The sequence below is a fragment of the Euprymna scolopes genome, chromosome 16 (assembly GCF_053919585.1).
Source record: "Euprymna scolopes isolate OS-2025 chromosome 16, ASM5391958v1, whole genome shotgun sequence".
Lineage (NCBI taxonomy): Eukaryota > Metazoa > Mollusca > Cephalopoda > Sepiida > Sepiolidae > Euprymna > Euprymna scolopes.
In genome coordinates, this window is record NC_136497.1 from 6149041 (window position 1) to 6160285 (window position 11245).

Genomic DNA, 11245 nt, shown 5'->3' on the forward strand with positions numbered 1-11245 from the left:
GAAAAACTATTTTTATTTTCCAAATGCACATGTCATGTCGTTCATTTCAGGTAACTCATATGCATTGGACACGTGAGCATTACGTAACCGAACGCATATGAGCTTGTGTGGAATTATCAGCAGCAGTCGAAGGTAACATGGCTAGGGAAGGTATTAGCAGCAGCAGACGTTTGAGCACTATACAAATTAGCAAGGGACCACGTGTTTGCATCAAAAGAAAAAGAAAAAAGACCAGCACGTGGTTGAGCAGAAAAAGAATGTAACAGGGTGAGATTGACGTGTGGCTCTGGGGTGGCGGTAAGAGACTTAAGATTGTGTTGGTAATCTCATGGCAAACGAAATAGACAGTAAGAAAAAACAAGAAGCAAACATTGTTTGGAAAGTAATAGTAATAAAAGACTTTTTGCTAAAACAAAAAAAAAAGCAGAGTCGGATTTATGTGCTTTTGTTTGTTTCTTTTTTTTTTTTTTACACGGTGGTCACCACTTATCAAGGCCCGGAAGCCACTCCGGGATAAGGGTTATTGCAAGTACAGTACGTTAGCGTGGAGATTTAATGAAGTGTTTACTTAAGGGGGCGGTTCATTAGGAATTTGTTAACGTTGGACTTGAAGACATCCAAGTTGTAGTCAGATGGGAAGCAAGCAGACGGAACAGAGTTCCACAGGCGTGCAGTTCTAAGAAAGAAACTTTGTTCATGGAATCCACGTTTTGATTTAAGCACAGATAAAGAGTGGGGAAATTTTTAACAGTGGATTCAGCTAGACGGGTGTTTTTCGTGAAAGATTGGCGAGGGGGGGACCAGAGATTGGAGTTCAGACGAGCACCTGCCATGGCCACATTACAATTATGATTTTATTTGAATAAAATAAAAAATACGCTTTTTATTACTCAAACGACAAAACGGCATCAATTATTTATATTTGGAAAATAATAAAAAAACGTTTTTCAATATTCAAACAACATAAAACTAAAAGATAATTTTTTCAATATTTTTTTCCTAATTTGCTTTTAATAAAGTTATTTTCGTCAGATTCTTTTTCGCTGTATATAGAACTAATCCATGCTAGTTAATGCATTTCTAATCATTATACATTGATAGGCATTAGGTAAAGTAGTTTATGCAGTTTTTTTTATCCTGTTGTTCTTAACGATTTAATTCACAACTGATTTCATTTTTTTGTACTTATTTTCGCCCCAAACAAAACATTGCCACTTTGATACACACATGGTGAACAATCAATGTATTATTTAATGTATAATATCTTGAATTAAGGAGATCCTCCCAAGATTCCAGTTTCTTTTTGTATCGTGCATAAGACCTGGGTATTTCATGATGTCATTCAGATCCTGCTCGAGTCCAAATATTTTTTGAGCAATTTACGAACCTAATCTTTACCCCGTACAGTTAAAATAGCAACTTGTGTTTAATTAATGATATATAATCAATTGTTTCCAATAATAAGAATTAAATCAATAAAATCTTTCAGCAATTTAATAAATGCCATTTGATGAAAGAAAAGGCAAACTAAACAAAAAGGAAGAAAAAAAATAAAGGAAAATTCAAGAAAAAAGCAAATTTTAAAATTATTTTGATTTTTATTCTAAGTGAAGAAATATTTTTTAATTGAGATTTTAGAGAATTTATTTCTAACAGCCATTTAAAAAATATATATGTAAAAGAATTTATTTCTAACAGCTATTTAAAAAATATATATGTAAAAGAATTTATTTCTAACAGCCATTTAAAAATATATATGTAAAAGAATTTATTTCTAACAGCCATTTAAAAATATATATGTAAAAGAATTTATTTCTAACAGCCATTTAAAAATATATATGTAAAAGAATTTATTTCTAACAGCCATTTAAAAAATATATATGTAAAAGAATTTATTTCTAACAGCCTTTTTTAAAAATATATATGTAAAAGAATTTATTTCTAACAGCCATTTAAAAATATATATGTAAAAGAATTTATTTCTAACAGCCATTTAAAAAATATATATGTAAAAGAATTTATTTCTAACAGCCATTTAAAAAATATATATGTAAAAGAATTTATTTCTAACAGCCATTTAAAAAATATATATGTAAAAGAAAGTAGCCTCTGGGCTTTAATAAGTGATTACTCCTTTGTAAAAAAAAAAAAAAGAAAAAGAAAAAAAGAAAAAAAAGAAAAAGAAAAAAAGAAAAAAAAAGTAAAAGAAAAAAAGGAAAAAAAAAGAAGAAAAAAAAGAAACTGTATATATTTGGTGCATGAGACATTCCACAACATTTCTGAGATGAATTATTATTATTGTGATACTAGCAGGGAGACTCGACGTTGTCGGGGATTGAATGAGGATCAACAAATGTTAAACACTTGTAATGTTTTTATTGTCACTGAAACTGATTAAATGGCTCATTGTTAATTTTATAAGATTATATATAATGACTTGAATTAAAGTTTAAAATGCAAAAGTCAAGTATCAGTGTTAAATTCTAATATTTCAATTGTGCTCTAAACGGAAATATTCATATTGAATGCGCTCCTGTTTTAGCAAAGAACCTACTGTCGATTTTATACACTGGGTCCTATTGCTTGTGCTTGTATAGTGATAAAACTTCTCAAATGCATTTGTGATGTTAGGCTGTATAAAGGCGTTAACTTTGTTCAAAACCGTTCTTTCTTTGATCAAATGTTTTTATTACAGATTTTCGATACCTATTAGAAGCATTCTGATAGAAAACCTATTTAACACTTCCACACATATAAATCACATTTGTGTGAAATTAGAAAACAAAAAACGGTTCAGTCACTTCGGAGTCCATAAGAATGAACTCACTAAGTAGAGATAGAGAAGAAATATTATGACTGCTGACACCAGAGTTGTATCTTATTCTCTCAATTATGGAAGGGATGACCGCTATCTTTTTCTGTATAATAATGAATCTTTTCTATTTCTCAACAATTGTCATCAATAACTTTCGTCTTACAAAACTAATATTCGATTCTGTTAACGGTTTTTTTTAAATTAAAATTTAAAATTCCAATCTCTTTCACAATATACGATAATCGGCCATATAGTTTAATAATAAGAATGATAATAACGTTGTGCTTAAAGTACTTGATAAAATTCAGTTGTAAATTACACTCTTCTGGAGGCTGAAGGTTCAATCCTCAGTGTGGATGACACACAAAATACACTTGTGAATCACTAAAGACTTCTATCCATTCATGGCTGACAGGACGAGATTATGCGACCCTCATGTATTAAATAAAAGATTACATTTAAAATTTCATGCAGATTCCCGAGTAAAACAGTAAGATTCCTAAGTTCGACAACATACACCTGAAAGAGGTTACATCGACCAAAACATTTGTGTGAACAACACTCAAAATGAGAACAGTAGTGTGAATGATACGAATATGACATATATATACACACACACACACACATATATATATATATCTCGAATTGCATGTTGTATCCACGTGTATTTCCCTTTTGATGTATATAAATATGTATGGATAAAAAAAGAAGTCTTTTGAAAAAAAAACGAAAATGTTCCTTTCAAAAGCACATAATTTTCGACCGATCCTTCGGTTTTCTTCAGTGTTAACAAACCGAAGGATCGGTCGGAAATTATGTGTTTAATACAGAAAAGATATAAACATATTTTTTCGTATGGAGTTTTTATCCATACATATTTATACATATATATTTATACATATATATTTATACATATTTTTATACATATATATTTATCCATACATATTTATCCATATTTTTATACATATATATTTATCCATACATATTTATACATATTTTTATACATATATATTTATCCATATATATTTATACATATATATTTATCCATACATATTTATACATATATATTTATCCATGCATATTTATACATATATATTTATACATATATACCGGTATTTTTCATGAACTAATCATCCTTGTTCATTAGTCAATGACGTTGCTCCAAAAACAAAGTTGACTTTGCAATGTACATCATTGACAATAATGTGGGATAATGCTTTCATTATTAATGTGGCTGGCAGGAACAGTTTCTCCTTTCACGTTTTCTCTTGAAGTATTGTAATTTAATGCATAAAATAAAGGATCCATTTAAAAACTACTTTTTTGTTAAACAAAGGAGTCTTGAATCGATGATCTGATACGATGTAATCCCAGTGTTATTTGAAAATAAGGGAAGGTAGGTTTGGGGGGGGGCTTTGATGAGCTCCTTTTTGATATTTATTTAGTATACATCCTTGAGCAACACTTGTTTGGGATACATAATATCTTTCAATAAAAGATCATAGAGAATAGTAGTGAAAAATTCCACAATCAATAAAAATCAAATTGTTTTATGCATTTATAAATTTTATTAGGGAAGGTGAATTAATTATATATCTTTGTAGATAAACTTTGGATACCTTGGCAGCTGACAGAGACACTTGGCGCTTCACATATTATGGCGGGATGGCTTTCTTAAACAACGAGCATGAGTGACCAGCCATTGAGCGTCACACACTGAGAGATCGACGAGTAGCAGTCACTCACTATTAAAATCAAAATCCTGTTTTTCTGTGCTTTATCTGTGCAAAGCAGTGTAGATCACAAATCGGGCTTCACTGGAGTCACAGAGTCAATTAAAAAATAAATGAAAACGTCGTCACCCGCATGTATATACTACCATAACTAACTAAGGTAAAACGTGTTTCCAGAAGTATAAAACTATTTCAATGAGAACAGAACAGATTCTACACTTTGATCCTAGCTCGAAGACCAGTTAGTATCTAAAACTTTTGATCACAACAAATTATATATACGACATTTTATTCGGCATGGAAACCATTTTAAAATAGATAAAACCTATATATTTGACTAATAGTGACACCAAATTTCTTTTCATTTACTTTTTGGCGATTGGACGATTCCATTCTATAAAATGAGTTTAAAAGGTGATAACGTACGAACAAAGTGTAGGGAATCTATTGTTGTTTTTATAAAATTATCTGTAAATAATGGCTTTACTTAAAGTTTAAAATGCATTTTATGCAAATGAACGCACAGGTCACATTCTCTTTAATATTTCGTCCATGTAATTTCATGTGTTTATTGTTTTTTTTTTTAATTCAGTTCATTTGTAAAGTGATTACATTTGATCTTTCTTAGACCTGATTGTGCATTTTTTCGAAAAGTATATATAGTCAAACTAATATAGTTTGACATAAGGTCATATAGTATTTTGCAACTGTTATTTTGTTTAATCTTATGATACGAGCGATCCTCTCTTCTTTGAAAAGGGGGCCAACTTCTTAACAATAAAAGGAATAATATACTGAAGAAATGGATAACAAATTCTCTGATGGCAACTTTTCATTGACAAAAGACAGAAGCAGTTTCCTTACAAACCTACATGATTTATTTAAATGTGTCATTTAATACTAGCATAATTATCTGGCGTTGTTCAAAGTCCTGCAAAAGAAAACAGTTTTTAAAAAAGGTGGGTGTACTATGTTGCTTTTTAAAACGTCTTTCTCTTTCTGATCTTACTTGGAAAATGCATTTCCACCTCTGAATTCTTCTCTCAAATTTATGTATAAACTATTGTAAATGATTAAATATAATAAATAGAAATAAGCATCAATCAGTAGATGACTGACTCACTTAACTCCAGTGTTGTTTTTAAAAAAAAAAAGATAAAATTCACTATAAAGCAACCAAATCAAACACTACAAACGATTGAAGAATAAAAACCTTTGATAAAATAACAGGATGCAACATGAATACTATTTCTAAAATAACTGGATTCGGCATTAAATAACCCGAAAAGGGTTGATATGCCGTAAAAACAAAACAACTAAACCAAACCCAAGATATTCGAGGAAGTTAGGAAGTCTGTGAGGGATGATGAGAAGTGTGAAAGGAACACCATTCAATTTCTCCATCGATTTAAACCCGAATACCTCCGTTTAAATGACCTGACACAATCCTGAAAATTCTGTCAAAACGACATTACACAATCTTGAACAACTGTCGAAACGATATGATCCCAAACGACTCTGGATAATAAACAGAAACCGAATGATGTTGTATACACAACTCAACACGCTCCGACACAATGTTGAACAACTCTGTCGATTTGAATCCGAACATCAAAATGACATGACACGATCCCGAGCAACTCTGTCCAAACGTAACAACATGATCCCAAACGACTTCATCAAAACGACTCAGCACAACACGTTACCAGAGCAACCTCGGCAGTTATTCACTGAATGACTCTGGTATCGTTTTTTTATAGTTCTTGGACAAACTCATTTTCGCCGTAGGTAGGCTCGACTAAGGCATTAATGCACAATTCCTGAGTGCTTCCATGCATACTCGTCACACTTACCGGTCAATAGTAAAAAAAATACTAGAGCTAGTTGAGTGAATCAGTCATTTACTGATTATTGTTTCTTTCTATCTATTATATTTAATCATTCTCTCTCCCTCATATTATATATATATATATATATATATATATATATATATATATATATATATATATATATATACTTGGTTCAAGTGCAAGGGAGATACAAACAATTGCATCCCCAACAAAAACAAACTAACAAAAATTAAATAACATATAAAAATGCATTTACATGTACACATAAACCCTCACACATGCCATTTCATGTTGACCTTTTTACCAGAATTCAATGGCATCAGAAGTTGGTGGGAAACATTTCAGGTACAAAAAAATCTCATAACTTTCCAGACACAGCACTCGTAGCAATTTGTGAATGGCGGGTCATTCTGGCCTCAGCATCACCTCATAGTTAATCTTTCATTACACACACACGCACACACACACACTTTCTCAAGTGTGTGAGAGTTTGATAGATTGGGGCCACACCTCAGCTTACAATAAATTTACGGTTCAGAGCAGCCAAGAACGTGCGCAGGCCTGTTAATCAGAGGCTCATCATGCGCCAACGTTCAGAACATTCCTAAGTGATTAACCAAGTATTTACGGTCTTCAGGTGAAGCAACTTTCAGAGCTTTTCATAGTGTGTCCCAATGGTGTAGCATATGTTGAAATGGTGTGAATTTTGTGGGGTATGTGCATTAAAGGCTAAAAGCTCGACTTATTAAGGGTTCAATGTGACATGCTTACTGGTACCATGCTGGTTGAATGTGCCTCGCATGACTGATAAGCGTGAGGCTAATAGACAATTAGGGCGTGTTCACTTTTAGCTTTAATGGAAGATCATTGATTAGTGTTTGTTGATGGAGGTTGCATGTTGAGTTGAAGACGACGGGTGATTGATTTTATGCATTGTTAATTCGGGGCTAGATTCAAAAGATAATGCATTTCCGTTTCTTTTTCTTTTTTGATAAAACAGACATTATTATTATTATGCAGATTATAAAAGGTATTGGATAAGGACGAAAATCTTTAATGAAAAAATTCAGTATAGAGAGCACAGGATAAGGGTGGAAGAGAGAAAGTGCATTTGAAAGAGGTAGAAGAGAAAAAGAGAAGCATTTGATTGGTTTAGAAGAGAGAGAAAAAGAGATGTGGAAGAGATGACGTGTACATTTCTTAAAGAAAAGTTGAAAGGCGAACTTAATAGAGGTGGAGTGAGGGAGAACGTATTTGAATAGAAGAGACATAATATGACTTTGATTGGGGTTTTGTGTAAAAACAATGATTTTAATCATATTACAATCTCTTTACGGAGAATTTATCAGTAACCAAACAGATCAATTCTCAAAATTCACTAAATCTTGAACCATTTCTTTAATCCAGCAAAATTCACCAAATCAAGCAAGCATAAATCTGAAACGTTGGTTGGTCATGATTTCATTGAAGAAGCATTTTCGTTGCAAATCACATTCTTCATTGCTAAATACTAATGGATGCATCTTGCAAATATATATTCCTGTTATTGCTTCCGTGTTTTTGTTTTTTAAGCTGAGAAATGGGTTGAAAATTCCTGTACATTTTAAAGAACGAAAATCTATTAGACGAAATTACAAAAGAATAATTAATATTCGGTCGGATTGATTTTGTTTTGTTGCATTTTTCTCCGAGCTGTTTCGTTCATTTTGATACACAACGCAATAAAATGAAATGAAACAAAGTTTTTGATGGCTATAATAATATATGGTTTAGAGAAAAGAGAAAATAATGATGCTAATTTTAAATGAATGGACGAATGGTTAAGAAAGGATGATTGGGGAGATGATGGAAGGAAAGTATTTAATGTTGGACAGAGGGATGGTACAAAAATGGAAAGTGTAGGGAAAATGTAGGGAAGTATAAGAGGAAATGAAGAGAGAGAGAGAAAGATAAAAGAAAGGTTGAAAGAGAGAGTTTAATCAGGGTTTGAGAGAAAAAGGATTTGATAGGGAGAGAGAGACGGAATATGGAGATAGAAGGGATGGAAAGAGAAAGTATTTTGTTTGCGAAAAGAAAAAAGATTAGAAGACAGGTGATGAACAGAGAGTGGATGGGAAGAGAAGGGATGATGAGACGTGATGGAAAAAGGTCGTGGAGAGAATGAAGAAAGAGAGGGGGTGGAGAGACGGGACAAAGATATGGGGTGAATAGAGAGGGTAGGGAGAATTTTAGAGATAAGATACAGCGGGTTGAAAGAAAGAGGAGAGAAGAATGTGCGAGCATTGGTAAGAAGACAAACGAATTAATTATTTGGTTCTATATCGGAAAAAAGATTGAATAAAGGAAGGTGAATATTGAATAAAGAATATTGACGGAGAATGGTAAATGTGGAGAAGGGAGAGAAAGAGGATATTTAATAGAAAGAGAGGAAGTATTTTATACAACAAATCGTGGGAATATATTCAACAAAAACGAGAACGGAACTAATTTATTGGAGGGGATTGATGATATAACAAAAATAAAGCAGCAATCAAATATAAGGAAACAAAGAGAGAAAAAATGTATGAAAATCGATTCATATTTAATGTAAAGTTGAATAACTTTCAGGAGATTTTAATTTCACAATCAAAATGTCCAACAGCGGAAGGAGAGATGCCTTCAAGCTTTGCATCATCAACAACAATGAGTTTGATTTGAGTTGGATTGCCTTATGTATGTTACCTTTTTCGTTCCCATCACAAGCAATTTCCATTTTTAGAAATCTCATGAACAACGTTAAAAAGTGAACTCCATAGTTTAACAATAAAAAGAAAAACATTTTAATTATGTACACTTTTTGAACGCCAAATCCACGGCTGAGGGTTTCTTACTAGAATTATTCATTGATCAATTATTAACAATTATGAGTTTTTAAATTATTATAAAAATAAAAAACAAGTGAAGCATGCATGGTCCTCCGTAATTGCACAGTGAACGAGACATAAAAAAATGACTAAATTCAGTATCCCCCCATTTAGCCCCAAAAGTCCCCAGGGGGCGTCAAACCCGGGTGAAAAATGAACAAACGGTGCAGTTTTGGGCCTTATCATATATAAATTGGAGTTCTGCACCATGCAAAAAAAAAAGAAGAAAAAACTAAATCTATCCTTTGCCCCCGCCCTCATTTAGCCCCCAAAGTCCTCAAGGCCTTAACATATTTAAATTTGAGTTCAACACCATGCAAAACTGCTAAATAGACATACACAGAAAATTTTGGACAAATATGGTAAAACAGTCCCAAAAATGGAGTGTTTTTATTAGCCCTAAAAGAGCCCCTGGAGCACACCCAACAGTTATTGCAAAGTATAGACAAACAACATTATATAGAAATCAGTTAGTTACAACTTTTCAGAAAGTTTTATAAAAATCCAAGACAATAATTTTTTTTAATAGCACAAAAATATCAATTTTAGCCATTTTAACCCGAAAGGCACCCCCGGGGGGGAAACCGGATTTTTCCCAGAAAATCCGTTCTGTTACATTTTACTCATATCATGTTTAATGTTTGTACAAAATTTAAAAAAATTCCAAGGTGTAGTTATTGAGAAAAGTGCGGACAGACGAATGGACGAGGGTGGATTTACAAGTCCACCCTCCTTTTGTCGGAGGACCAATAATTAATAGAATAGGATGCACCCAGTGCATATATATATTTGCAATCCACATGTCGACACTCAGATGAACATATCAGAGAAGATATGCTATCATAGGTACGTGCTTTTGATTTCCGCCATTAACCAAAACAAAGATCTTGAATTAAAACGTACGCGACATTAAACAACAGTCATGATACGGCATAGTAAAGAATGTGAGATATGAAGTTGTGATTGGTCGAATGAGATTACATGTTACATGGGTGAGAAAGAGTATGAAAACAGTCAAGTCAGCTTTCAAAAATACAAATATAACAACAGATGCTATATAATCGTTTCAATTAAATTCTCCTACATTCGAGGGACTTCTCTAGTCTCAAGAAAGTTGACATTTTCGTAGTCGGAATGCACTATGTTGTAATCGAAGATTTGAAAAAAAACAAAAACTTATGCTGCAGATATTGACAGAACTGGTGGTTCTGAAGTTGTCCAGGATAGCACTCGAAGTTTTCAAAAGGTTCATACTGCAGGCATTGACAAAACTGATGGCTCTTAAAGAAAGTCAGGATACTTTCGTTGAAGTAATATTGCTGAGGGTCATATTAATGAGATATCCCCAAAGGAAAATAGATGGGGAGTAGCGGCCAAACATAAAATGAAAATTAAGGAAAAAAAGAAAGGTTCACTGGATTCGATATATTTTGCCGAACAAGAGGGAGTGGGAGAGACTCGCTCAAAACTCCAAAAATATGAAATCGACGAATTGACAACATATGAAAGCAACGAAACGCAAACACAAGTATTAAAGTTAAAATCAATTTTATTGCAAAAATAAAGTATAGGAGAAGGGTGAGAAAAGAAAAGGTGAAATTTAAAAAAAAAACAATTCATGAACATGGAAAGTGTCTTCTTTCGCTGGTGTCTAAAAATGCCAAGCGGAAAATATATCCATGAACAGCAAAAAAGGACAAAACAAAAAAGACATTAATTCATCGCGAGAGAGAGAGAGAAAGAGAGAGGGGGAGAGAGAGAGAGAGAGAGGGGGGAGAGAGGGGGAGAGAGAACTTACAATTCGTTCCTTTCTTTTTATGTAAGACTTCTTCGGCAGATTTCGTAAGTTTCTCGTTTTGGGTGATTGGTTAGCCTGGTTTCACCGCGTTCAAAAAACACATCTACGACTCCTGGGGTATTTTGTCGTTCCTATCCCCGCATTGG